This window comes from Herpailurus yagouaroundi, unplaced genomic scaffold, assembly GCF_014898765.1.
Source record: "Herpailurus yagouaroundi ecotype Mexico unplaced genomic scaffold, PumYag 77, whole genome shotgun sequence".
Classification (NCBI taxonomy): Eukaryota; Metazoa; Chordata; class Mammalia; order Carnivora; family Felidae; genus Herpailurus; species Herpailurus yagouaroundi.
In genome coordinates this window covers 17,312,677-17,340,254 of record NW_024412388.1, presented here as the reverse complement: position 1 = coordinate 17,340,254, position 27,578 = coordinate 17,312,677, and positions in this window count along the sequence as shown.

The following is a 27,578-nucleotide window of genomic DNA, read 5'->3' as shown; positions in this document are numbered from 1 at the left end:
ACATTGAGGAAGAATGTGTCATTTGGAATCCAGGACCATTCAGCAAGAATAACTGCCTGATATATGGTCAGAATGTTCAAACTCTTATGGCATACCGATGGCTTTCTCTTCCATTCCCCTAAAAAGCAAGTTTTGTTGGCCTGAGTTCCCCTAATCTAGCTCTTCTCATTTCCATTCCCAAAGTAGTGACCTAGTTCTGTCATTTTGGGGTTGAAGTTTCAGTGTGTGAGTATAGCAAATGTATTTAATGATTTATAGGAAGCAAATAAAAAAATTTTTGTTTGCTAACTACTTGAAGTGTAGAAAGTTTTGATTTTCAGTTTATGGTTTTGCATAGCATAAAGAGCTTTCCTGCTTGTTAATGCCACATGAATTATTCAATACTTTTCTCCTCTTACCTAGTTAATTCTAATGCTAATTTCCTATAACAAAGCAATTGAATGGAATAAGCCTTTCATTTAAAGTTTGTACTAATGATAATCAGAGAAAGTTCACCTTTTTTCTGACTTAAGTGGTACGTAAATACCAATTTCAAATTTGATTCGGCAAATTAGAAAATCACTTAGAACAATTTGGCATTATATTTTACTCCCTTTGTTAGAATTGTTTTTCCTTTGCATTTACACTGCAGAATAAATCAAGGATGCAGACTCATACTAAATTGATCAACTTATATTTGGTCTTAATGAGAATTATGTCTTTTTTAAATTTATTTTTTAAGTAAGCTGTATCCCCAACATGGGGCTTGCACCCATAACCCCAAGATCAAGAGTCGCATGCTCCACCAACTGAGCCAGCCAGGCGTCCCTTCATAGGATAATTCTTTTTTCACTCAACATTTATTAAAGGAGCAAACATAATTTTAGGCTGTAGCAAGCTAATCCCTTTTAGCCCAAGCTGAATTTCATTAAAGACTAGAACATGTAATTCATTTCCACATACTTTAAGGTATGACTCATCCCTTTTGAAGTTGTGAGACTCAAAACTACGCCCGAATCACTTAATTTTATGTCCTTCCCTGTTTACTGTGTCTGACCTTCAAGATTTCGTGACTGATGCTGAAATGGAAGCCAGCCAATGCAGAAATTTGGGGGAAAATGAACCTGAAGAATGCAAAGGGAAGTAGGAATTCATTTCTAGCATTCCCAAACCTGCTTTGTCGTGTCAACTCCACTACAGTCAGAGGAAAAGAACTGAGTTCATGGAAATTACCAGCTAAGCCTTACATCTTCTTTAATGTTTTTAGGAAATATTCTGAAAAGGTAAGTGAGATGTCATTTTTGAAGAAAGACTCTATTAGGTATTTTTAAGCTAATCATTCCATGTTAGTAAAGGTAGACAACTTCTTTATTCTGAGCTTCAAAAAGTCTTGCTCCCATTTGGTTTGGTTCTCCATATTGTGGGGAAGGCGGGTTTTCTGGCCAACATGGAGCTTTTCCTCTACTTCTCAGCAGTGAAGCTGGAACTTGCATTGAAATGTACAGAGTGCTGACTTTTGTTGTTTTGTGCTCAAATTCTTTCTCGAATTGTTTTATTGTACTTGGAATGTCCTCCCTCTCTATAGAAAAACTTTTTAAGTGCTTCAGAGTTCCTACCAGAACTACATTTGCATTGTGTGCAGTGGAATTAAGAGTAAAATTATGGGTTTTTATAGGTCTCTATTAGCTAATCCACCTATATGGGTCTTACAGATAATTTTTAAATTACTAGGATTAAATTGTTCCACATTCATTACACATCTGTATACTAGGCACCGTGCCAGACCCTGGAACACAAGATGGACTACCACACAGTTCATGTCTTTAGAAGCTCGTTTTTATTGCTGTGATACAGATGGAATTCTAGTTTAGGAAATCAAAATCTAACAAAATGAGGCTAATTTCGTTTCCCCACCAACAATCCATTCTAACTAGCTTGTGAATCTGAATATGACAGATTGTACTTGAAAGATCCTGTGCACGTGTGTGGGTGTGTGTGTGTGAGAGAGAGAGACATTTGCAAAACACTTCCTATGTGTTAGGTATTGTTCTAAGTTCTTTACATAGATTTTTTTTTTTTTTTTAAATCCTCACGACTATCCTACGAGATGAGTGCTACTATTAAAGCCTATTTACTAAGTCATTAAGGCAGAGGAGTGAATTAACTTGTCTGAGTTTACACAGCTACGATCTAGGACCAGTATTTGAACCCAGACAGGCAGATTACAGAGCTTGCACTCTTAAATGGAGTGTATGCAGTACCTGGCTGTGAGTACCCATAGAACATTCCAGATTCTTTTTTTTTTTTTTTAAGTAATTTCTGTGTCCAACATGGGGCTCAAACAAGAGTCGCATGCTCTACCAACTGAGCCAGCCAGGTGCCCCAAAGTATCCCAAATTCTTAATGAAATTTTTAAAAAGGAAAGTTCTAATAGCATTTCCCTCTCCCCCAGAAGAGTGTGTGCAGACAAAATCGAAAGAACTGGACCAGAGAAGCGGAGCTTATCAGTTATACTCAGTACCTGTTGTCCCTAGGTTTTACCCCTTTCTTTCTGGAATGTGGACATTTTCTTTAGCTGCTAAATCATGAGAAAATATGACTGCTGAGACTTTGCCTGGGATTCTTAGGCAAATAGATTAGGCTCCAGTACAGAAGTAAAAAACCACTCTGAGAACCCCAGGTAGGTACTTTACTTCCTGTTGTGTGCTGGTTTATTTGGAGCTTCTGCGCCTCTGCCCCCTGCTGTTTTACACTCCTGTAAATCTCATTTGACCATTAATAAACTGTTTTCTGAAGTGAGTGGTTTTTTGGTCTCATTTCCCATTTGGCTGTGTATCTCCTTTTGTCACCCACTGTATGTTAGAGCCACCCCTTTTCATAATCGGTGGCTAATAAAGTGAGAGCTACTATTTACCTAGTCCTCCTGAGAGTTTAAAAACCTATGTGCCAAGGTTTTGCTCTTAGCTCAATGCACATGCCACCCAGTACTAAAACTTGGCAGATTTTTGGAGGGGAAACCAGATGTTATAAAATGAATGTGAACAGTGGTTGAATAAATGAAGCAGTGTTGACAAGAAACACCTACCCTGGTGAAATCACTTTAATTATTCCATGATTAATGAAATTAACCGGAGAAACAAGTTTGATCCTATTTCTCCTAAATCAGTGCTTCTCACACTAACGTGTATGTGAATCACCTGTGGATATTGTTAAAATGCAGATTTTGATTCAGTAGGTCTGGGGTCAGTCTGAGAATCTGCATTTCTTTTCTCTCAAAAAAGTTTTGTTGAAATAAAATCCATATAAAATCCACTCTTCAAAAATGTACAATTTGGTTGTTTTTAAAGCATGCAGAGTTATGCAACTGTCACCACTGTCTTAATGCTGGGACATTTCCATCATAAAATACAAACCCTGTACCCATTAGCAGCCACCCCTCTTCATCGCCACATCTGCCGCCAAGTCTCTGGCAACCACTGATATGCTTTCTGTCTCTATTTACGTTTCGTATAAATGGAACCATACGTTACGTGGATTTCTGTAACTGGCTTCTTTCATATAGTGTGTGTTCAGGGTTCGTCCAGGTAAGATGTATCAAGTACGTCATGCCTTTTATGGCTGAATAATACTGCAGTGCACGGACGTACCACATTTTGCTTATTCATCGGTTGATGGACATTTGGGTTGTGCCTACCTTCTGGCTCTCATGGATCCTGCTGCTGTGAACATAGGTGTACAAGATTTTGTGTGGACGTGTGTTTTTGTTTCTGTAAGAACTAGACCTATAGGAGTAGAATTGTTGGTCATGTGGTAACTTAAAAAAATATATGGTAAGGACACAACATGAGATGTACCCCTTAAATTTTTTTAAGATTTTTTTTTTTTTTAAGTAATCTCTGCACCCAGCATGGGGCTCAAACTCACAACCCCGAGATCAAGTCCCCTGCTTTACCAGTCGAGTCAACCAGGTGCTCCAACCCTCTTAAATTTTTCAGTGCACGCTGCAGTATTGTAAACTTCAGCGCATCTCAGCCATATGGTCACTTTAAAATCTCGAAGAGCTGCTAAACTGTTCTCCGTACTATTGGAGAGTGCATTTCTGGTAAGCTTCCTGGTGGTGCTGAATTACAGGCTGTAGATTACATGTGGGCACCTATCAAGTAAACAATTAGGAACGTGAACTTCGTTCAACTGGCAATGACTGGCCAGCAGCAAAGATGGTGTGTTGGCTTCCACGGGGCTCTGTGCCTCATCTCCTCATTTCTTCTCACATCAGTCTCACTGCACCTGGGCTTACTCATCTAGCCTTTGAACTCTTCATGTGGATGGGTATATCTAATCTCTAAGAGGGAAGAGAATATTCCTTTTTAAAGGCAGCTCTAAGTTGAGAATGACCATATAATTGGCAAAATATTTTTAAGATCTTTGATAGAGTTCTACAAAATTTCTGGGTGGCTTTTCAATATGTTGATGACAACATCTGGGGGGAAATAGATGAATGAAAAGAGCAAGAAGGGTGTGTACATTCCATTGAGTTCCACGAGATGTTTTGATCTTGTCTAGATACCTTTAGGGAAAGAAGGGTATCGTGATGGAAAAATACACATAAATAATTTTATACATTCTAGTGAACATTAGGATAGATCAAAGGGCAGACTCAAGACTTAGGAGACTGGGGACTCCTCGATTCCTTTATTCACTCAACTAAGATTTGACTTGTTAAAGATTTGGATTCTGGGCTGTGGCTCACAGTTTGCTAGGTGGGCGTAAAGCAAGTAACAATGCCAGAAAGAGAGTGAAGTATAGTTTAAAGATCTGTGGGGATTCAGATGAGGTAGAGATTACCTCCCTTTTGTGTGAGGTGGGGGGCCGCTGGGGATAGGAGGTGGTAGAAATTAGATTTCTTGGAGGTGACGCTCGAAGCCAGGATTTTAGAAATAGAGGTGTATGAGAAAGGTGTATTCTAAGATGATGCAGCAGAAGGAACTAAAATATTGAGGTCTTAAACGGTAGCATATTTACCAGCTACCCTTTACTGAACAGCTACCGTGTGCCCAACCAGGTGCTGTGCTAAGCCTTGGGTATGCCAGAAAGGAACAAAACAAGACCTCTGCTCATACTAAGTGATCACGTAGATTTCAAGTGTAATACAATGTGATCTGTATAAAAATAGTGTTAAGGTGTGCAGAAGTAGTTTTAGAAAGGCATAATTCTGGGGACTAGCCGTTCTGTTTAGCTGACTCAATGGTGCCTGAAGTGAAAGGAATAGGAAATATGGGTGTAAAAATAAATTGGGATGTCATTTATTGCCTTCTGCTTTGAAGAAGTGGTCTAAGAGTCTGAGCATGTGACTAGGAGTAAGGGGAGACAGCAGGAGTCTGGGTTTGGGGTTCTTTGGTGCCTGTGTGGCTCACGCCTGTAATTGTAAATTGATGGCTTTAGTGGGGATGCAGGGTACTTGGTCTGGTCGTCAGCTTTTTGTTTTTGTTTTTGTTTTTTAATTTTTTTTTCAAGGTTTTTATTTATTTTTGGGACAGAGAGAGACAGAGCATGAACGGGGGAGGGGCAGAGAGAGAGGGAGACACAGAATCGGAAACAGGCTCCAGGCTCTGAGCCATCAGCCCAGAGCCCGACGCGGGGCTCGAACTCACGGACCGCGAGATCGTGACCTGGCTGAAGTCGGACGCTTAACCGACTGCGCCACCCAGGCGCCCCTTTTTGTTTTTTTTTTTTTAAGTGAATTACCTAGTATATTCTAGGACTCAACTTCTACACCCCATAGTTAGAAGTTGTGAGCTATCTCACAAAGATCGATTAATGGGGTACTTTTCAAAATAACTTACTTTGGCAGATACTTCAACCTCTTGGCTGTTTACAACCAAGAGTCTTTGATTGCTTTCTCCATTCCAGTAGATAATGCATTGTGTTGAATAGGTTTTCACACGTCTTAGGGATTCTTGTGTGTTCTCTATTGCCTCATTACAGACAACCCCCCAAATTCAGCAGCTTGTTTGTTTATTGGAATGTAACTTAAGGTTAGTTTTAGGGGATAGCTATAGACATCAGTTCAGAAAATCTAAAAATTAATTCGCAAGTAACCCCAGTCTAAGGAAGAGTATTGATAAAGATAACATACTCCTAACATTTATACTTTTTGATGCCAGTGTAAATTATCTTGTGGCCGTTCAGTGCAGAGCTGAGGCTGAGGCATCCTCCTATTTATTAGCTTCCTAGGATTTCCCTCCAGTATGAGTTCTTGCACGTCAGTAAAGACAGGAATCACTGAAAGATTTTTCAGAATTAATACCCTCCTAGGTTTTGTATTCAGGGAGAATTTTCCTAGTTTTTGTAAGGTAAGTGGCTCCATTAAAAGCTTTCCCTTATTCTTTACATTTGTAAGTTAACTTGCAGTGTGAGTTCTCACAGTTTTCCTAAAGAGGGTGGAAAAATGGAAGACTTTCCAATACTGCTGACATTCAGTAGGACTTTTTCTCCAGAATGAATTCTCTTGTTCCTTAGAAATTGAGAGAACAGGGGCGCCCGGGTGGCTCAGTTGGTTGAGCATCCGACTCTGGATTTTGGCTCAGGTCATGATCTCAGTTTGTGAACTTGAGCCCCATGTCAGTCTCTCTGCTGACAGTGTGGAGTCTGCCTGGGATTCTTTTTCTCTCTCTCTCACTCTGTCCCTCCCTGCCTCCTCTCTCTCTCTCTCTCTCTCTCTCTCTCTCTCTCTCTCTCTCTCTCTCACAAAGTAAGTAAATATTTTTTTAAAAATTGAGAGAACATTCAAGGCTTTCCCACAGTCATCACATTAAGTATTTTACCATCATTTGCTCAGTAACCATGCTTGTACTGTAGGATTTTCTCCATTCCTAATAGAAGTGCCAAAACTTAGTTCAAAACAAACATTTGTTATTGCATACAGTTACAGTGGGTCAAGAATCCAAGAGTGGCTTGGCTGAATGATCTGGCTCTGGGTTTCAGGAGGTTGCAATCATCTGAAGGCTTGATGGGTTGGAGATGTTGCTTCCAGTGTGGCTCGCTCACATGCCTGGCAATTAGTGCAATTCTCAGCCAAGTGGACCTCGTCATTGGACTGATTGAGTGTTCTCATGACATGCAGAGCTGGCACCCACCCCTCACCCCTATTCACCCATGAATAATGTAGCAAGCCTCCTCCACTTTCACAGTATCCCACCGATTATACAGGTCAACCCCATTCATTATAGAGGGGACTACAGAAAAGAGTACCGGGAGGTGAGAATCACCGGGGCCATTTTGGGGACTGGCTGCCACAACTTGGGATGGATTTGAGGCTATTTGCTGTTCTATTAGAACAAGTTTATAAAGCTGGCCCTTGACATGCAAATTTAGAAATGCCTGTCAATGACTCCTAGTACATCTTAATACTCTACAGTTACTTCTCCAAAACTCTTTTGACCTAAATGTAAACATTTAGTATGTTGAACAACTGGGTTGGCAGACATTTTTGTAAGATCCATAGGCTGCGTAATATCTACGCTGAGGTGCATTTTAAGTGTACATAAGGTACTCTGATCATCTGACAAGAGGGAGAATTTTTTTCCTCCACATGCTTATTTGATTAGGTAAAGGCAAGAATTAGGAATTGATTTGGAGGGATGGGGGCTCAGCTGTGACTACTAGGTTTCTAGTTAGATTATCTAAGTAGGCTGTAGCTATTTACTGAGATGGGGAATACCCAGCATGCCTGGGCTCAAGAGAGGGTGACTAAGGAATTTGATCGCAATTAGTTTGATGGGTGTTAGCTTGACGGAGATACCAGAAACTTGATTCTGGAAGTTTGTCAACGTGTAGTCTGATGCTCGAGAGTTCAAGGCTGTAGATAAACCTCCAGAGGAATTAGGGAACAGGAGCAACACTCAGCCCAAAGGAGTTTAAAGGAGAGGAAGGTCAACAGGGCCAAATACAGCAGAGAATGTGGGAAAGATGATGGAGATGCGTCCGCAGAAATGGGCAAAATGATGTCAGAACAGTGAGGAGAGAACAAACTGCTGGGTGTTCGGTAAGTGGGAGGTGAGAAAGTGTAGTGAGGAGTACTTAAGCTTGCTGAAAGAGGAGGGAGTGGTGGGAAACAGGATAGCTAGAAGGGAATGGAGGGATGAGGGGTTTTGTTGTTGTAAGATTGGGAGGGCCTAGGGGCACCTGGGTGGCTCAGTCGGTTGGGCGTCTGACTTCGGCTCAGGTCATGATCTCAAGGTTAGTGGGTTTGAGCCTGCCTTAGGCTCTGTGCTGACAGCTCAAAGCCTGGAGTCTGCTTCTGATTCTGTATCTCCCCCTCTCTCTGCCCCTCCTTCCCTTGTACTCTCTCTCTCTCTCTCAACAATATTTAAACATTAAAAAAAAAAAAAAAGATTGGGAGGGCCTATTGAGAACAAGAAGGGCGAAAGGTGAGGAAGGGGATGATGACCGCTACCCCAAGGCCCCAGAGAAGGTGGGGGTGCATACGGTGGGAGGCCTTGATGAAACAGGACCTTGGACAAAAAAACGTCGCATCCTCTGACACTGGAAGTAAGAATATATGTTTGTAAGATGAGAAGGGGAGATTTGAGACTTTGGCATATTTGAAATTTGTGTGCTTTAAGTAATGAAATTTTCAGAAATAATGGTTCCATTTTGTCTAAAAGTCCGTAGAAAGAGGAATGTAGAGTATTGTTGGTAACGTGCCAAAAAGCCTTGTTACAGCTAAAATCAGTGTCTTCAAGCTCATCAGACTGACTAGCTGGGAGGCCTGGGGCGTGCCCCTCGCCCTCTCTGGACCTCAACAGTCTCTAGAAACCACAGTGTACTAGGTGCTCCTTGTTACTGTAATTAATCCAGCTCGATCACATTTCCCCATGAATGTGTTGCGGGCCTCCAGTTTGGCTCACTGCTCTTAAGTATGTTTCCGTGATAACTGATAACCTTTAAATTACTCTGTTGTGTCGTGTATGCTCTGACGTGCCACATGTGCATTTTGCAAGATCTACCCATTTCCAGAAACATTAACCTGAGCTGTGCTGTGTGACTAGGCAAATTATTTAACCTGTCTGAGCCTCTGGTGTCTCTACAAAAACGTGAAAGGGGGGCGCCTGGGTGGCGCAGTCGGTTAAGCGTCCGACTTCAGCCAGGTCACGATCTCGCGGTCCGTGAGTTCGAGCCCCGCGTCGGGCTCTGGGCTGATGGCTCAGAGCCTAGAGCCTGTTTCCGATTCTGTGTCTCCCTCTCTCTCTGCCCCTCCCCCGTTCATGCTCTGTCTCTCTCTGTCCCAAAAATAAATAAACGTTGAAAAAAAATTTTTTAAAACAAAAAAAAAAAAACCAAAAAAAAAACGTGAAAGGGCTGATACCTACTGTATTTAATCTTCACAGCAAGTCTGTTGTGTGTGTACAACCCTCAGGAGCGCTAGAAACACTGTAAGAATTCAATAAATGATAGGTCCAGGATCCCATACCAGTCTTCTTGTGGCAGGATGTGTTCAAGAGTTCAGAAATTTTCTGATTTTAGGAAGCTACCCTGGGGCATAGGTACTTGAATATTGTTCTCTTCCAGCTGGGTCTGGGTAGCCTCCCAGATCATAGTCCCAAACCATAGCATCCCACAGTCAAACATTAATGTTTCTGCAGGGAGGGGCGCCTGGGTGGCTCAGTCAATTGAGCATCCGACTCTGGATTTAGGCTCAGGCCATGATCCTGGGTCATGGGATCAAGCTCCACATCGGCTTCATGCTGAGCATAGAGCCTGCTTAAGATTCTCCCTCTGCCCGTCCCCCCACCCCCCCACCGCCGCCTTGTACTCTTGTCTCTCTCTCTAAAAGGAAAAAAATTAAAAAACCAAAGCCCATTTGCTAAATTAAAAAAAAATATTTCTGCAGAGAAACATGATAAAAACCGATAGCTTCATATCAGTTCAGGTTTTGCCTCCATGTGAATTTTGTAGTAAACTGAAAAAAAAATTGGTTTCCCTAACCTTTTGGGTTTGGGGCTTGCCAGTAAGAATTATGGACCCGTGCCAATCAATCAGCACCCGTTAATTAAGCTCCAGTGTGCGGCCAGCTCTGGCTAGTACTATGAGTATTACACACAAAGAATAAGTTTTGGTACCTGCCCTCTGCTCTGTGCCGTTTGGACCATATCTAGAGCCCCTTGTGAGGCACAAAGTAGAAAGAAAAGAAATAGAAAACTGGGCCAAAGACTTGGATCCTGAATCAGCACACCCTAAAAGATGTTCCAGTGATTACTGATCATAGGAAAGTGTTCAACTTCATTTGTAATCTGGGAAATAGCTTTCCAAACCACAATGAAAGGCCACCCTGATGAGTGGTGGAGAGAACAGTTACAAAGTCTGATGATAGTTAAGTAGAGAACAACCACTCCCTGGCTTTATTGAGATATAATTAACATATACTGTGTAGGTTTAAGGAATACAACGTGCCGATTTGATACACATATATATTGCAAAATGGTTACCATCATCGGTTAGTAGTTAACTCCGTCACATCGCATAATTAACATTTTCTGGGCCTTCTAAGAATGAGCAAGCCCCTGCAAGAATTTAGGTTCAAAAATAATACTAGGAAAAGAAAGGATATAAACAAAGTTAGGGCAACAGGTTCTTCTGTCTGCATGTTCTTGCTTTCTAGTATTCCAGAGGTTCTTTATACATGTTTGTTGAATAACTAAAAACAGCAGAAAAAGTAAAGAATAGACCATCTTCTCCAAAGACATTGCCAGACTATTCCCTGCTCTGACCACCAGGTGGCACTATTTTCACAGGTACCAGGGTCTTGGCTGCTTTCTAGATTAACGCTACTTCCGCGTGAGGGTATGAAATTGTCAGTAGCTCACGGAGTATTTTTGTCTTCAGATTTCAAAGATTTGTGTTGTTTTGTTTCTACCTCGACACTGTTTTGAACTTTGTGTGTAAAAGAATAAGCATCAGCCTTGAATTTTGCCAACTCCATATACCGCTAGTCCCAGGATTTGAATGAGAAGCCCTCACATTCAAAACTCTCAGCTCTAGCTTCCGTTTTGGACTTCCTGGCTAAAAGACGGTTGCTCAATTGTACGCTGCCCTTCACAGATGCTTGTTTTACACAAGCACCTGTTAGGACAACCACAGCCAATTCCAAAACATCAAGTGACATCAGTAATTTGGTGTTTTTCAAAAGTTCTTTTGGGTTCCCTTTGACACCAAGGTGTATTTCAATAATTTCAACCCAGTTCAATCAGAATCTTCTGTTTTAAGCAGCTCTCAAGGACAGAGGTGAGAAAAGGAATCAACTTAGGAATAGCACTAAAGATACTATTCTCTTCTGCCTCTCTTCCCTTTTTATCCCTTTTCTTCCTTTTTTCTATCCCTTTTTTTCTCTTCCTTGTTCTCTCATCACGTGATATGCCTATAAGTTTACTCCCAACAATTGATTATGAAAATTTCAAGCTTCAGGAAAAGTGGAAAGAATTTAGTGACTACCACTATACCAACTACCCCAATTCTACAATTGTGTGACTATACATGCTTTATACAAGTCTATGCATCCTTCCATCAATCAGTTGATCTTATTATTTTTATTTTTTTTAAGTCTATTTTATTTTCAGAGAGAAAGCATGAATGGGGGAGAGGCAGAGACAGAGGGAGAGAGAATCCTAAGCAGACTCTGTACTGTCAGAGCAGAGCCCAACATGGGGCTTGAGCCCACAGACCATGAGATCATGACCTGAGCTGAAGTCAGATGCTTAACCAACTGAGCCACCCAGGCACCCCAGTTCATCTTTTTGCTTTGCTTGCTGTCTCTTTCTTTCTTTCTTTCTTTCTTTTCTTTTCTTTTTTCTTTCTTTCTTTCTTTCTTTCTTTCTTTCTTTCTTTCTTTCTTTCTTTCTCTTTTTTTATTATTGAGAGACAGAGAGAGACAGAGCATGAGCATGGGAGGGGCTGAGAGAGTGTGAGACACAGAATCTGAAGCAGGCTCCAGGCTCTGAGCAAGCTGTCAGCACACAGCCTGATGTGGGGCTGGAATTCACAAACTGTGAGAGCATGACCTGAGCCAAAGTCTGACACTTAACTGACTGAGCCATCCAGGCACCCCAGTTCATCTTATTTCTGTGACCCATTTCAAAGTAAGTTGCAAACGTCTGTATACAACCTCTCAAGTAATTCAGCATATGCTAGGCCTTTCAGTCTATCTGCCAACATAAATTTTATGCATTTGCAACATACTGTGTACTTTAGTGAAGTTTAGCGGAAGTTTCTTTCGCTTAAGGTCTTAATTTCTTGCCTTGATTTGGCCAACCATCATAATGTTTCTTGCAATATAAAGACTTTTTTGAAAAGTTTTATTTATTTAAGTAATTTCTCCACCCAACATGGGGCTCGCATTCATGACCCCAAGATCAAGAGTTGCATGCTCTACCAACTGAGCCAGCCAGCCATACCTAAAGATTCCTTCTTGGCAGGGATCCCTCCTTGGAGCCCATTCAAAATGGTCAAGGGATGGGGCGCCTGGGTGGCACAGTCGGTTAAGCGTCCGCCTTCAGCCAGGTCACGATCTCGCGGTCCGTAAGTTCGAGCCCCGCGTCAAGCTCTGGGCCGATGGCTCGGAGCCTGGAGCCTGTTTCCAATTCTGTGTCTCCCTCTCTCTCTGCCCCTCCCCCGTTCATGCTCTGTCTCTCTCTGTCCCAAAAATAAATAAAAACGTTGACAAAATGGTCAAGGGTTGGTCAGTCATTCAGTGGTGTCCACGTTAGGTTCATTGTCTTTGGCAGGACAAAAGTCCTTAATAACCATCTCCACCCTTAACTCTCCAGGACACGTCTTCTCCCACCTGCTGTGAGTCTTCTGGGAGAAGTTCTTATTCCTTCCCACATGGATTAGGGAACAATGTCAGCTTCCAGAGCAGAGTATGTTGCTATGGGAACCTAGTTATTTGGAGATGCAATATGGAAGCGAGTAATCAGTGACACAACCTGAAACACTCCATAATTGTCCCTGGAGAATAATAGGGTAAGATGTTTTATTCTTAGATGAGGGAACTTCTGTGCTTTTGTCCTCTGGGGAGCTCCTGGGAGACAGTGATGAGCTGCTGAGTGAGAAAGCTGGGGGTAGGGAGAAAGTTTCTGGTGATTAGATAGACAACCCTGGTGTGTCCCTTAGACAAGTCACTTCTTATTGAGCTGCAGGTGTCTATTCTGGAAAACGGGGTGTCAGTCTAGAGCTGAAAGGGACCTCAGAGGTAATCTGGTATATGTGATTCTCTGAAACAGACGATGCCTACACATTCTGTTGGGGAAAACCCTAGAAATGAGAAACCGGTAGTGAGGGGGAAAGGCTGTGCACACAAACCTGGTCTTTACTGTGTCTTTCTTTCACGCAACTCACACATTCACACATTACGCTTTGACAGTCCCTAGCATTTTGATCTAGATGCAGTACTCAGGCTAGGCTGTGACTAGTGCCATCACAGAACAGTATAATTATTAACTTGTGGCCCACAAAATGTAATGCTTGCATTTGAGAAGATTATAATGCATTTTTCAGAAGATATTTTTGTTCCGGTATTGTTAAAACTATTCAGGGGCACCTGGGTAGCTCGGTCAGTTAAGCGTCTGATTTTGCTCAGCTCATGATCCTGCAGTTCATGGGTTTGGGCCCCATGTGAGTCTCTGTGCTGAAAGTTCAGAGTTTCGAGCCTGCTTCAGATTCTGTCTCCCTCTCTTTCTGTCCCTCCCCTGCTCATGCTCTGTTTCTCTCAAAAATAAACTTAAAAAACATTTATAAAAAAAATAAAGCTGTTCATGAACTTAAAGGTGCAGGTAGGAGATGAAGTCAAAAAGGTAACAAGGATAAGGTCTATAGGACCTTCAAGGCTGTTGCAAGAATTTTTGAGAGAAATAGGACTCCCTTACTCCACTGCAGCCAGCAACTGGGTGACTCCTACCTCAGGGCCTTTACCGTGGCTGCTGCTTCTGCCTGGACAGCTCTCTCCACAGATATCTGGAAAGCTCACTTCTCACCGCTTTCAAGCTTCTGCACGATAAGTCTCTCCTGACTGCCCCGTTTAAAATGACTGGGTGGCTCAGTAAGTGTCTGACTCTTAGTTTCGGCTCAGGTCATGATCTCAGGGTTTGTGGGTTCGAGCCCGCATTGGGCTCCGCACCGACAGTACAAAGGAGCCTGCTTGGGATTCTCTCTCTCTCTCTGTCTCTCTCTCTCTCTCTCTCTCTCTGCCCCTCCCCCACTTGGGCACCTGTGCTTGCTCGTTCTCTCTTGCACGCTGTCTCAAAATAAATAAAAACTTAAAAAATATATATGGAACAGTGGCCCGGCCTGACTTCCCCTGCCCTTGTGCTTCTGATCCCCCTTACCCTGCTCTATCCTTGCTGCAGCACTCATCATCTTTGAACCCATAATGTATGACTTACTTATTCATTACATCCATTGTCTGTTGTCTGTGCCCCTCAGCTAGAACATGAACTCCCCAAGGGCAGGGAGCTTTGTCTCTTCGGTTCACCAAACACCTAGAATGTGTCTGGAATATATGAGGCTCCCACGTATTTGCTGCAAGAATGGTTTAGAGGAGTAAGTTTTGATTGTGTGGGAAACTTAGCTACGTTAAATTAACCCACTATTTTTGTTATTTATTTTTATATAATTTCAAACTTACAGAAAAGTTGCAAAAATAGTACAAGGAACTCCCTGTAACATCCATCCAGATTCATCAATTGCTTTTGCCCCATTTGCTTTATCATTCTGTGTGTGTGTATATTCCTGCAACTTGAGAGTTAATTGGAGACAGTGTGTCCCGATACCCATAAATATTTCATGTGTATCTTTCAAGAGCAAAGACATTTTCTTGCTTAACCACAGTACAATTATTGAAATCAGGAAATTGAACATTGATAGAATACTATTATCTAATACACAGCCCATTTTCAGATTTCATCAACAGGCCCAATATTGCCCATTACAGCTATTTTTTCCCCACTCTTGGATCCAAGCCAGGATCACACATTATATTTAGTAATTTGTCTCCTTTGATTTGAAAATGTTCTCCAGCTTTTTGTGTGTGTGTTGTTTTTGAAGGGTACAAGCCAGTTGTTTTATAGATTATCCCTCAATTTGGGATGGTTCTGATGTTTCCTTGTGATTAGATTTGGGTTATATGGGCATATTTAGCAGAAATAGCACAGAAGTGATCTCATATCTTTGGTGCATTGTATCAGGAGGCATATTTGTTGGTTTGTCCCAGTATTGCTGATGTTAGCTTTAATCATTTGGTTAAGATGGTTTCTGCAGATTTCTCCACTGTGGAGTTACTGTTTCTCCCTTTGAAATTAATAAGTAATTTGTGGGGATATCCCGTGGGACTACATTCCTCATCAAAGTTTCGTTTACTGATTTTAGCATAATCCTTTTGTATTTATTAGTTGTTAATCTACTGTAACAAAGAACATTCCCTTCTCCTCTATTCATTTATGTCAGTGTGGACTTACGGATTCTTACTTGATTCAATGGTTTCTGATCCATTACTATAATTCATTATTTTAGTGCTCACATGGTCCCAGATTTCTGGCCAGCCATTTGCCTTTGAAAACAATTTCACATAAACCATAGCCCCTAGTTAGGGTTCTTAACATTATTTTTTAAGTTTATTGATTTATTTTGGGACAAGCAGAGAGAGAGAGAGAGAGAGAGAATCCCAAGCAGGCTCCACGCTGCCAGTGCAAAGGCCCATGTGGGGCCTGAACTCACAAACTGTGAGATCATGATCTGAGCCAAGATCAAGAGTTGGACGCTTAACTGACTGAGCCACCCAGGCGCCCTCCCCCCCCCCCCCCCCCGCCAGTTAAGGTTTTTAAAGAAGAAATGGGTCCAAATTGAAAAGGTAGAATTTGGGTTACTGGAAGGTGGAAATAATTGGGTAAGAAAAATCACTTTGGGGGTACCTTAGTGGCTCAGTGGGTTAAGCATCTGATTTCAGCTCAGGTCATGATCTCACAGTTTGTGAGTTTGTGCCGCACATCGGGCTCTGTGCTGTCAGCACAGAGCCTGCTTCGGAGCCTCTGTCCCCTCTTTCTCTGCTCCCCCCCCCCCCCACTCTCTCAAAAATAAATAAACATTTTTTTTTAATTTTTAAAAATAAAATTCACTTTGGGCATTTTACAGTAATAAAATACCCCATATGCCAAAGCGTGTTAAAGAAAAAACAGCACAGCCATTCAACAGCGATCGGAACAGTTTTAGTCTAGAGGGTGAGCATAGCTGTGTCCTTACTAGAGAAAAGACAGGAGTGCGGCTTGTGTAGGTGACCTCAGCCCTGGAGCCATGGGGGTGGCACATGGATGTAGCAGGAGGGGTGATGGCCACTCATAACATCAGACTGTCAGTGCTGGCAAGAATCTTAAAACCCATCCAGTTCAGCTGTTCGTAGCCTCTGTGAGGACACAGCCACCTTGGAGAGTCTGATGAAAGCTATGAACCACTTCTCTGCAAAATGCACATCCAATATCAGGTACAAATTCAGAGGGTCCAGAAATGTATCCATGGATCTGAGGTCTACCCGATTAACTTCATTTTTTCCCATAACCGTGCAATTAAAGAAGAGTGTGATTTTCTCACTCTTAGAACAAATACAAGTATGATCTAGGAGTATGACCATGAGGTCATCTACGGATAGATTTTGGTTTACTCTGAGGGTTCTCTGAGGGTCCAACCATCAGCTACCAGCCAAGAAGTCTGACTTCAGCAGAGAAGGACCATCTGTCTCAGTCTCCCCTTCCCACCCAGCAGAGAAGAACTGTACTCGGGTACTTCAAACTGTTGACACTTTAAACAGTAGTCTCTTAGGTACAGGCTTTTGGTGTCCTCACTTAAACAGCTTTCAGACCATACCAGTGGGCCAAGTTAGGATTTCCAGAACTCTTTTATGTTTATTTGTTTATTTTGAGAGAGAGTGGGGGGGGCGGTGATGAGGGGCAGAGAGAGAGAGAATCCTAAGTAGCTTCCATGCTGTCGGCACAGAACCTGAGGCGGGGCCTGAACCCACGAACCCTGAGATCATGACCTGAGCCAAAGTTGGACCTTAACCAACAGAGCCACCCAGGCACCCCGAGATTATTATTATTTTTTAAATTTTTATTTATTTTTGAGACAGAGAGAGACAGAGCACGAGCAGGGAAGGGGCAGGGAGAGAGGGAGACACAGAATCTGAAGCAAGCTCTGAGCTGTCAGGACAGAGCCCAACACAGGGCTCGAACTCACAAATTGCGAGATCATGACCCGAGCCAAAGTCGGACGCTCAACTGACTGAGCCACCCAGGCACCCCGAGATTATTTTTTGATAAAAGGGAGTATATTAGTTTCCTATTGCTGCTGTAACAAATTGTCACAAACTTGGCAGCTGAAAACAACGTAAATTTATTACCTTCAATTTTGGAGATCAGAAGTTAAAACTGGGTCTGGCTGGGCTAAAATTGTGTCAGCAGGGCTGTGTTCCTTCTGGAGACTCTACAGGAGAAAGCATTTCCTTGTCTTCACCAGGTTCTAGAGGCTGCCTGCATCCCTTGGTTCAGGCCCCCTTCCATCTTCAAAGCCAGGAATGGCTGTTGAGTCTTTCTGATGCCCGCCCCCTCTCTATTCTGACCCTTGTCTACCTCTTCCCCGTTTAAGAACCACATGGGATCACATGGGGCCCACCCACATAATCCAGAGTGATTTTCCATCTCAAAGTCATGTGTTTAACCACCTGCATTCCCCCCCCCCACCATGTAGCGTGACATATTTATTCACAGGTTCCAGGGACATATGTGGGGGGACATATTTGGGCAGGGGGGTCATTACTCTGCCTACCTCAAGGAGAGACCATAGGAGAAGCTTCATGCTGCAGTAGAGAACTATATTGTCTAGAGTAGGATTGGCAAATTACTGCATCTGGGGCACATACAGGAGCCACTGGGTTTTGTATTCCTGTGAGTGGATTTTACATTTTCAAAGGGTTGCCAAAAACTAAAAGAAGAAGAATATTTTGTGACATGTGAAAATTATAGAAAATTCAAATTTTGTGCCTATAAAGTTTTTTTTTTGGATGCAGCCATGCTCATTTATGTGTTGTTTATGGCTACGTTCACACCCAAAGGACAGAGTTGAACAGATGAAAAAGAAAACATGGCCCACGACCTGACGATCCACAGTCAGTATGAGAGCCCTGGTCTAGCACACACCCTTCCGGTCTGTCCGAATCTTGCTCTTCTTGGCCTTGGAGCTATTTTACAATTCTGTAAATTGTAGAAAACCGATTGAAAAGTAGAAAAATGCTTGTCTGCTGACATGTACGTTCTGTCTGGTAGAGGTTCCGTTGACTTTACTGCCCAGCTGCGGAAGAAGCCAGGTTTGCTTGCTTTGCATATTGATATCAGTATTTCTGATCAATAAATGTCTGTTCTTTGAATTCTCCTTTGAACTGATTTTAACATCCTACCCGTTCCCTTATTAATAATGAATTAAGTAAACTCTTTCTTTTAAGTTTATTTGTTTTGAGAGAGAGAGAGAAAGAGAGAGAGCACAAGTTGGGGAAGGGCAGAGAGAGAGGGTGAGAGAGAGAATCCCAAGCGGGCTCCGTGCTGTCAGTGCAGAGCCCGACGTGGGGCTTGAACTCACGAACTGTGAGATCATGACTTGAGCCGAAATCAAGAGTCAGATGCTTAACTGACTGAGCCACCCAAGCTCCCCTTAAATAAAATCTTGAACACGTGTTCATTTTATCTCTGAGTGCAGATCACGATTTTACCCATTTTGGGAAAATGATCCTTCACCATGAGCTATTCAGTGAAGTTTGCAAAGATGAGTGAGGCCCCGGCCTAGCCCCTCCGGAACCAGGCTCTGCCCGGCCCCTGCGTTGGTCCCGAAGTTTCCAAAGCTTCCAGAGATGCCTCAGAAATCCTTCTGCTTTTCGGGATCACCAAGGTAGTCTTATAGCCAATACCTGCACAAGGAATCACACAGAGAACCATGTACAGACCAAAGCCTATCCACAGGTCAATAGTAATGGTCTGGGGACCCAAGTGCACAAAAGATGAGGCTATATAAGGAAGCATTCCGCATGGTAGGAAAGCAGGTAGCCTTTGAGTTTTTTTTAATGTTTATTTATTTTTGAGAGAGAGAGCACACGCAGCGGAGGGGCAGAGAGATAGGGAGACACAGAAGCCAAAGCAGGCTCCATGCTGTCAGCACAGAGCCCGAGGCGGGGCTCGATTTCACGAACCGTGAGATCACGACCTGAACTGAGATCAAGAGTCGGACGCTTAACCAACTGAGCCACCCAAGGCGCCCCTAGCAGATGGCTTTTGGAGTCAGACAGCCTAGTGCCTGCCCTAGTTCTGCCGTCATGTGATCTTGGACAAGTGACATTAATTTCCCTGACCCCATTTCTTCTGTAAGGTGGGTGTAATACAAACTACTTACAGAGCTGTCTTGAGAACTACGTGGTCCCGGGCCTCTCGCATGGCAAGAAAAGAAATACCGATCTGTAAATATTACCCTCAGTGAAGGTAACAACTGAGGTTGATGGGGCGCAAGAATGCTGTTTTCAAATGGCAATAATCTTTGGTGACGTTTACTGAGTCCTTATTATTTAGTCCTCGTGGTGTCCCTAGGCAGGTGCCACTATTATAAAATGTAGTTGACTGATGAAGTGACTGCCATGGGGAGAAACGACTTGCCTTATCCGAGTGCCTCCGAAGCCCGTACTAACCCCAGTGGGTGGCAGTTGCACAGAAACTTCGGGGAAAGACTTTAACCTCAAAGCTGTTGCACAGCAGCCGCAATCGATGTGAGGTAATGAGTTCCCCGTCACACACAGTGTTCAAGCAGAGACCGTACAAGCTCTGGATGACACCGAAGATGGGGTTGATGTGTTCTATGGGAGTTTGGGCTAGATGACCTCCAAGGTTCCTTTCCATTCACACTCTGGATCGCTTTCTTTCCCACTTTGTCATTGATCCCCCTCAGCCCCTGCACTGTGCTATATACCCTGGATCCTTCCTTATCACTCAGAAGCTGCCTATTCCTTGTGGTCTTTAAAACGTGGCCTTTCATGTTTGTCTCTATTGTCTCTTATAGTAGATACCTACTGGGGCATGGGCACCCCCATTTCACTTCTCCCTGGCACCCCTGACGGTGAGGCCTCCTTTCCCCCCCCAAACAGGGCCCCTACCCCCGCTGCCATCATAAGAGTCAGCCTGTAACCCAAGCTAGGCCACTCATTACTGCACCCCTGGCCACAGTGGCAGACCAGGTCCGTCAGCGTCCGTCTCCCAGGTTTCTTTTCAAACTGGAGCTTGGAAGAGAAGTTTTCTTTCTCCTGGCTAGAAGGGTGGAGTTGCAGTTGTTTGTGGCCATTGTCCCTAATACGTGGAAAAAGTCGTCATGGGATAGGATAGAATAAAGCCAAAATGTTAGCAGCAAAAGTGGGCAGAAATACAAGAGCCTGCTGGCACTGAGGCTCAGCCCATTTAGCCCTGCTCTTTCCACAGCTGGGTCAAGTGACCCCCAACATCTCCGTTTTTTTTTTTTTTAATTTTTTTTTTCAACGTTTATTTATTTTTTTTGGGGACAGAGAGAGACAGAGCATGAACGGGGGAGGGACGGAGAGAGAGGGAGACACAGAATCGGAAACAGGCTCCAGGCTCTGAGCCATCAGCCCAGAGCCTGACGCGGGGCTCGAACTCACGGACCGCGAGATCGTGACCTGGCTGAAGTCGGACGCTTAACCGACTGCGCCACCCAGGCGCCCCCCAACATCTCCGTTTTGAGCTTCAGCTAGTGGGGTTCCTCGCAACGACGTGTTCCCTGCAGCGGGCTCACCCCTTCGCACACCAGCCGAATGAACACCGTTCGCTAATGCGCCCGAAGTCTAATTCACGCCACAATTATCCTCTCCCAAAGCCCCGAGGGGGTCTGCAGCTCCATCCTCCACACCCTGGCTCACCCACCATATCTGACTTTCCTTGCCTGACCAGAAAACTCCAAGAGGAGCAGGGACCTTTCCTGGAGAGTGGAGGTTGATCCTAAATGCCGCCGTCCCACCCATACTCCTAACACCTGCCCCTGTGCCTCGCGTCAGAAACATTTGAAAGAATGAATGAAAGAGCCAAAGACTGGACATTGCGGGGTCTTTGTCAAAAGCAGCATCTACAGCCGTCAGGATTCCCCAGGCTGATTACTGTGATAGGACCCTAGGTCCTCGTCTGCGTTCTACCGCCTACTTGTTAGGCAGATTTCGGCACGTGAGCGCCCCTTCCAGAAGCAGACTCCCCGAAAGTTCACGAAGGTTCATCTTCAGGACCCTCCTCTGGACAGACTGTTCACGACCCTGTACCTAATTCTGTATTTGTAATTTTGTATTCTTTACTACTTAAATAGGGCCCTCCAAATTCTATGTGCTTCAAGACTCATGAATCCCAATCCACTTGGGCCCCTGTCTTGGCCTTTGTTTCCAAAGATGTGAAAAAAGGGGGTTGTTTTAGATGATCTTGAAGATCCTTTCGGATCTCACCGTCCGAGACTCTGTGCCTCTGCCACCGTAGCCAAAGTGGAGTTCTCCCAGACTGTAGACACTGGGAGAGAAGTCGTTGGCATTGGGCGTAAAACAAAGAAATCACATATCCCACTTAAAACAGTGGTTTCCCATTGCTGCTTAGGTCAAAGGTGAAACTTCTTACTTTGGCGTATGAAGCCCTGCCTGGCCCGGCCCCACACTCTTCTCTGGCCTACTCTTGAGCCTGTGCTCCCCCACAAACCACAGGGCTTTTGCATATGCTATTCTTTCTTCCTGGAAAGCTTTTCCTCACTCTCATTAAAGTCCCCTGGTTCTTTACTTCATTAATCCCTACTCCGTAAGGTCTTAGCTCTTCCCTGACCCCTCTGAGCCTGAGGAGATCAATTCCCCTGTGACATGCTCCTCCTGTTACACAACGCACCTCTCCTTTTGGCACTTGGCACCATTATAACTTTACATTGATCTCTGCGGTTGTTGAATTAATATCCGCTTCCCTAACTAGACTGCAAGCTTCCTGAGGGCTGGGACTGGGCTCCTTCTGCTCATCAACACGGTTTTTTTTTAAAAAAAAATTTTTTTTAACATTTATTCATTTTTGAAAGGCAGAGACAGAGCGTGAATGGGGGAGGGGCAGAGAGAGAGGAAGACACAGAAACAGAAACAGGCTCCAGGCTCTGAGCTGTCAGCACAGAGCCCGACACGGGGTTTGAACTCACGGACTGCGAGATCATGACCTGAGCCGAAGTCGGCCACTTAACCGACTGAGCCACCCAGGCGCCCCTCATCTCCACAGTTTTAATGCCTGGCTCTGTGGCTTTCAACAACAGGGACAATTTTGCCCCCAGGGGACATTTGGCAATGTCTGGAAACATTTTTGGTGGTCAAGACCGGGGCGGGGGGGTGCTACTGAGCCCAGGATGCTGCTAAACATCCTTTGATGCATAGCACAGCCCCCACACCAAAGAATTGCCGAGAACGTTAACACTGCAGTCTGAGAATCCCCGGCCCAGTGAATGCCGAGTGAGTGAGTGAAAGCAGGCCATCCAGGTTTTTGAGTGTGTTCCTTTTAAATGTGTTCCCCAAATGATCTCAACGATATAGTTTGAGACTTGAGTGTTGAAAAGGGAAAAGAGCCAGTAGGACTGGAACTAGACGATTGCCTGATGTTTCTGGAATGAAAACAGATGTCCTGTATTGGGACATCCTGGAGTGGCCTCCCTTACATGAAGATGCTGGCCTGTGAAAGCCAGAAAGCCCTCATGCCGGTAGGATTAGCAGGTAGAGCAACTCTCACCATCAACTATGACTGTGGAAAATTCCAGAACCCTGGGCGGAGGTGGAAAGGGAAGCTACCAGGGGGAGGGGCAGGGAAGAGGGAGAGGGACTGCCCCTTCCATCCCGGCCCAGCTTGACAGCTATCTCTCCACCACACTTCACCCCCTCAACATCAAATCTGCCCCCAGCTTGGATCCTTTCTCTGAAAAGTCTTAAATCCCTTCTGCTCTTCCCACACCTGGTCACCTCTTCCCTGTGTCTCTGCAAAAGTCTGGCTCCCCAGCCTCTGTGCCTCAGGCCATGCTCTCCCCCCAGCAAGCGGAGACCCACAGCAGCGCCATGCACGGTGCATGTACTCGGGATGAACATGATGACTGCTTGCATTTCTTCGTCTTTCCGTTGACACGTCAGGCTCTCACCCATCACCTCATTCTGATTCTTTCAGCCCGTTTGGCAGGTAAAGAAAGAGAATCAGAGAGGGTGGTTTGGGGAGGATCAAGTAAGTGATAAGGAGAGGACTTAGTTCCAAATCAGAATTTTGTTATTATTTTTTAAATATTTATTTTGAGAGCACACGCATGGCGGGGGGGGGGGGAGGGTGTTACTAAGAGAGAGGGAAAGAGAGAATCCCAGGCACGACACAGGGTTCCCTCTCACAAATCGTGAGATCATGACCTGAGCTGAAATCAAGAGTTGGAATTTTTTTAGTTTTTTTTTTTTTTAACATTTATTCATTTTTGAAAGGCAGAGAGAGACAGAGCGTGAATGGGGGAGGGGCAGAGAGCGAGGGAGACACAGAAACAGGCTCCAGGCTCCGAGCTGTCAGCCCAGAGCCCGACGCGGGTCTCGAACTCATGGACTGCGAGATCATGACCTGAGCCGAAGTCGGCCACTTAACCGACTGAGCCACCCAGGCGCCCCCAAGAGTTGGATTTTTAACCAACTGAGCCACCCAGGCACCTCCCAGATCTGAATTTTAGAATCATGGTGCCACGCCCATGATAAGTGTGCAAGGTGGGTGGATGGGATAAAATATAAACACGTGAATTTTATGATTACTTTAAATGTCACTTCGAAAATGAGAAAATTGAGGCCTAAAAAGGTTAAAACTGCATTGTCTTGACAGCAAAGCTACGATTTGACTTTGGGACTTCTGATTCTTAGCTCAAAGCCTAAAATTCTAGAATGTGCCCCTCCACAACCAGCTTTGTCCTCTTTCAGTAGTTCTGGGTCATGCGAACCTTTAAGAAAGATTTTCAGGGGCACCTGGGTGGCTCAGTCGGCTGAGCGTCCAACTCTTGACTTTGGCCCAGGTCATGATCCCTGGGTCGTGAGATGGAGCCCCGCGTCTGAAGAGTCTCTCCCTCTCTCTCTCTCTCTCTCCTCTCTGCCCCTCCCCTGCTCACGCATGCGCTCTCTTTCTCAAAATAAAGGAAGAAAGAAAGAAACAGATACTCTAAAAAACAATAACAAAAATAAAATGGAAATTGTTTTAAAGAATTTGACATTATCTGCATGGAAGCAACTCTGTGGCCATCAGTGGATGAATGGATAAACAAAATGTGGTGTATACACACAGTTGAATATTATTCAGCCTTAAAAAGGCAGGAAATTCTGACATCTGCTGTGACAGGGAGGGAAGCTAGGCACATTATACTAAGTGAAATAAGCCGAGCCCAAAGATAAATATGGTAAGATTCCACTTTTATGAGGTACTTAGAGTAGTTGGAATCGTGGAGACAGAAAGTAGAATGGGCTTGCCAGAGGCTGGGGAGAGGGGGCCGCCAGGGGATTGTTGTTTAATGAGGACAGAGTCAGTTTTACGAGATGGAGATGAATGGTGGTGATGGTAGAACAACGTTATAAATGTATCTAATTCCACTGAACTGTACACTTAAAAATGGTTAGGATGAAACATTTTATGTCATGCGTATTTTACCACAATTTTTTTCAACATAATTTTTTAGACTATTTTTTTAATGTTTATTTTTTAAGAGAGAGATACAGAGAGCATGAGCACGAGCAGGGGAGGGGCAGAGAGAGAGGGAGACACAGAATCCAAAGCAGGCTCCTGGCTCTGAGTTGTTAGCACAGAGCCCGACGCAGGGCTTGAACCCATGAAACTTGAAATCATGACCTGAGCTGAAGTCAGATGCTTAACTGACTGAGCCACCGAGGCGCCCCCACAATTTTTTTTAATAGGAGGGGGAAAAAAAAAAGAAAGAAAGAAAGAAAGAAGATTGAATTATCTGGATAATTTCCCCTCTGGGCAACTCGGAATGTGCAGATCAAGGAGGTATCACCTCCTTAACTACGCCAAGTACATCGTTTCCATCTGGACTGTGGCTGTGGCAGCGCCTTGGGAATTAGGTTAACTTGCACCTGTTGGTAGAAGTCAGAGGTGTGCCGAACCTTTCACGTGTTGTCCTTCCGAATTCACTGTGAGCTTCCCTCAAGAGAGAGGGGCTGTGGCTTCCGATGTTTCTGACCTTGCTCAGCCACCCCCCTGCGGGGGGACACAGGTTAGGGGCAAAGTGTTTTGGGGTTCCCTGCTTCATTCATCCTGAGTGCAGCAAGGACTAAATAAAAAGCTTCACCGTAGCTTTGTGCGTGGGAGACCCTGCCCGGAGGAAGGCAGCCTGAACAAGGGGAACCAGGACATCTCCTTTCCCCCCTCCAGGTGAGGGGAGAAGCTTGGGCAGGGCCCCCTCTCGTGTTTCCTGATGCAGGGATTCCGGGTAGTGCGATTCGAAGCCAGGAGGGGGAAAGGCACCTGTGGCATAGTGAGAGCGAGAGCGGAGTTATGGTTTCACAGCGAGCAGGCTGGAAACCAGGGGGAGAGGAGAATACCAATTTCTCATTGAGATGAGAGAGGCGTGATCTCCAGGAGGAGCCCGGCTCCATGGTGGAGGGGAGTTTGCTTTCAGATAACCTATCACACTAGACGGTCAGCCTGCAGCGGAAGCACCCGCCGCCCTCTCCCCTTCCAGGGAGCCAGGGCTCACTCACCCTTTGCATGGGGCAGGGAGGGCCTACAGAGAGCTGAGAACAGGAGGAGAGAGAAGGGACGGAGTTGGGGAGCACGGGAGTGTCTGTGCAGGACGCCTTCCCTTGCACTCCAGTCACATTTGTAATGTCAAGGGCTGAGCACCCCATTCCCCGCATCCCTTACCCCCTTCCCCAGGGCCAGAGACCACGACCTCTGAGTTCCTCACTCTGGCACAAGTTTTCTCAGCTGGGGCACCACTGACATTTTGGGCTAGATAATTCCTCCTTGAAAATACGGCTCTGGGGGTCCTGGGTGGCTCAGTCGGTTAAGCATCCAACTATATAGCTCAGGTCATGGTCTCACAGTTTGGGAGATCAAACCCCACATCGGACTCTGTGCTGACCGCTCAGAGCCTGCTTCGGACCCTCTGTCCCCCTCTCTCTCTGTGCCTCCCCAACCCTCTCTCTCTCTTTCTCAAAAATAAATAAATAAACATTAAAAAAAAAAAAACCTATGATAACCACGCTTGGGTCCATTTCTTTGGGCTTTTCTTGTGAAGTCTCCCATGTCATGCAAGACTTGTATTAAATAAACTTGCATGCTCGTCCGTTAATCTTTGTCAGACCCAGCCAGGGACTCTAAGAAGATTGAGGAAAACTTTTTCCTTCCTTCATCCTTGAAATAATCTAAGCTTCAGGCTCCACAAAAGTCAGATCTGACCTCGGAGTTGGCCAACCCTGGGTTCAAATTCGGACTTTAGCCCCATCCTGATGAATTTATTCAAGACTTTTTTTTAAACAAATTTATTTACTTATTTTTAAATTTTTTCAAATTTAAGTAATCTCTACACACAGCGTGGGGCTTGAACTCATGACCCCAAGATGGAGTCACTTGCTCTTCTGACTGAGACAGCCAGGCAGCCCTATTCAAGACTTTTTCATTTCTTTGAGCCCCAGTTTCCTCGTTCGAAAATGCATCGGAGCACTTGGCTGGCTCAGTTGGTAGAGCACGCGACTCTTGATCTCAGGGTCGTGAGTTCAAGCCCCACAATGGACACAGTGCTTACTAGAAAAAGAAAGGGGCGCCTGAGTGGCTCAGTCAGTTAAGCACCAACTTCAGCTCAGTTCATGATCTCACAGTTCATGAGTTCGAGCCCCACGTCGGGCTCTGTGCTGACAGCTCAGAGCCTGGAGCCTCCTTCGGATCCTGTGTCTCCCTCCCTCTCTCTCTCTCTCTCTCTCTGCCCCTCCCCAGCTCCCTCAAAAATAAAAATAAACATTAAAATTTTTTTAAATAAAATAACAAAAGAAGGAAAGAAAGAAAAATTTATTAATGGTGATTCCCCTGAAAATTTCAGGGTGATTCCCTGAAAATTCCCTTGAAAACTGAGAAAACACATGTAAACTGCTTAGCTCCCTGCCCAGCACAACTGACCCCTCAGTAGATGGGAACTATTATGAAGGCGGTGATGTTTGCTCTTCCTATTGGTGGAGAGCCAATGTGGTGACCTCTTGAGTTGGGGGAGGCACCACCAGCTTCCCCAAAGTGGGAGACCTAGGTGACATTAAGGGGCTAGAACATTTGCTAAAAGTGCTACGAAGGAAAATGTCTTTTTTTTTTTTTAAACGATGATGGGTATTCAAGCTCATAGTCTGGGCTCTACCACAGAATTCCAGAGAACAGAGGACCCAGAACTACCTTGGTGGGTGTCTTACTAGGAAGAACTCTTCTTTTGATGGGGCCCCTCTGTGTTCTATGGGCAGTAGA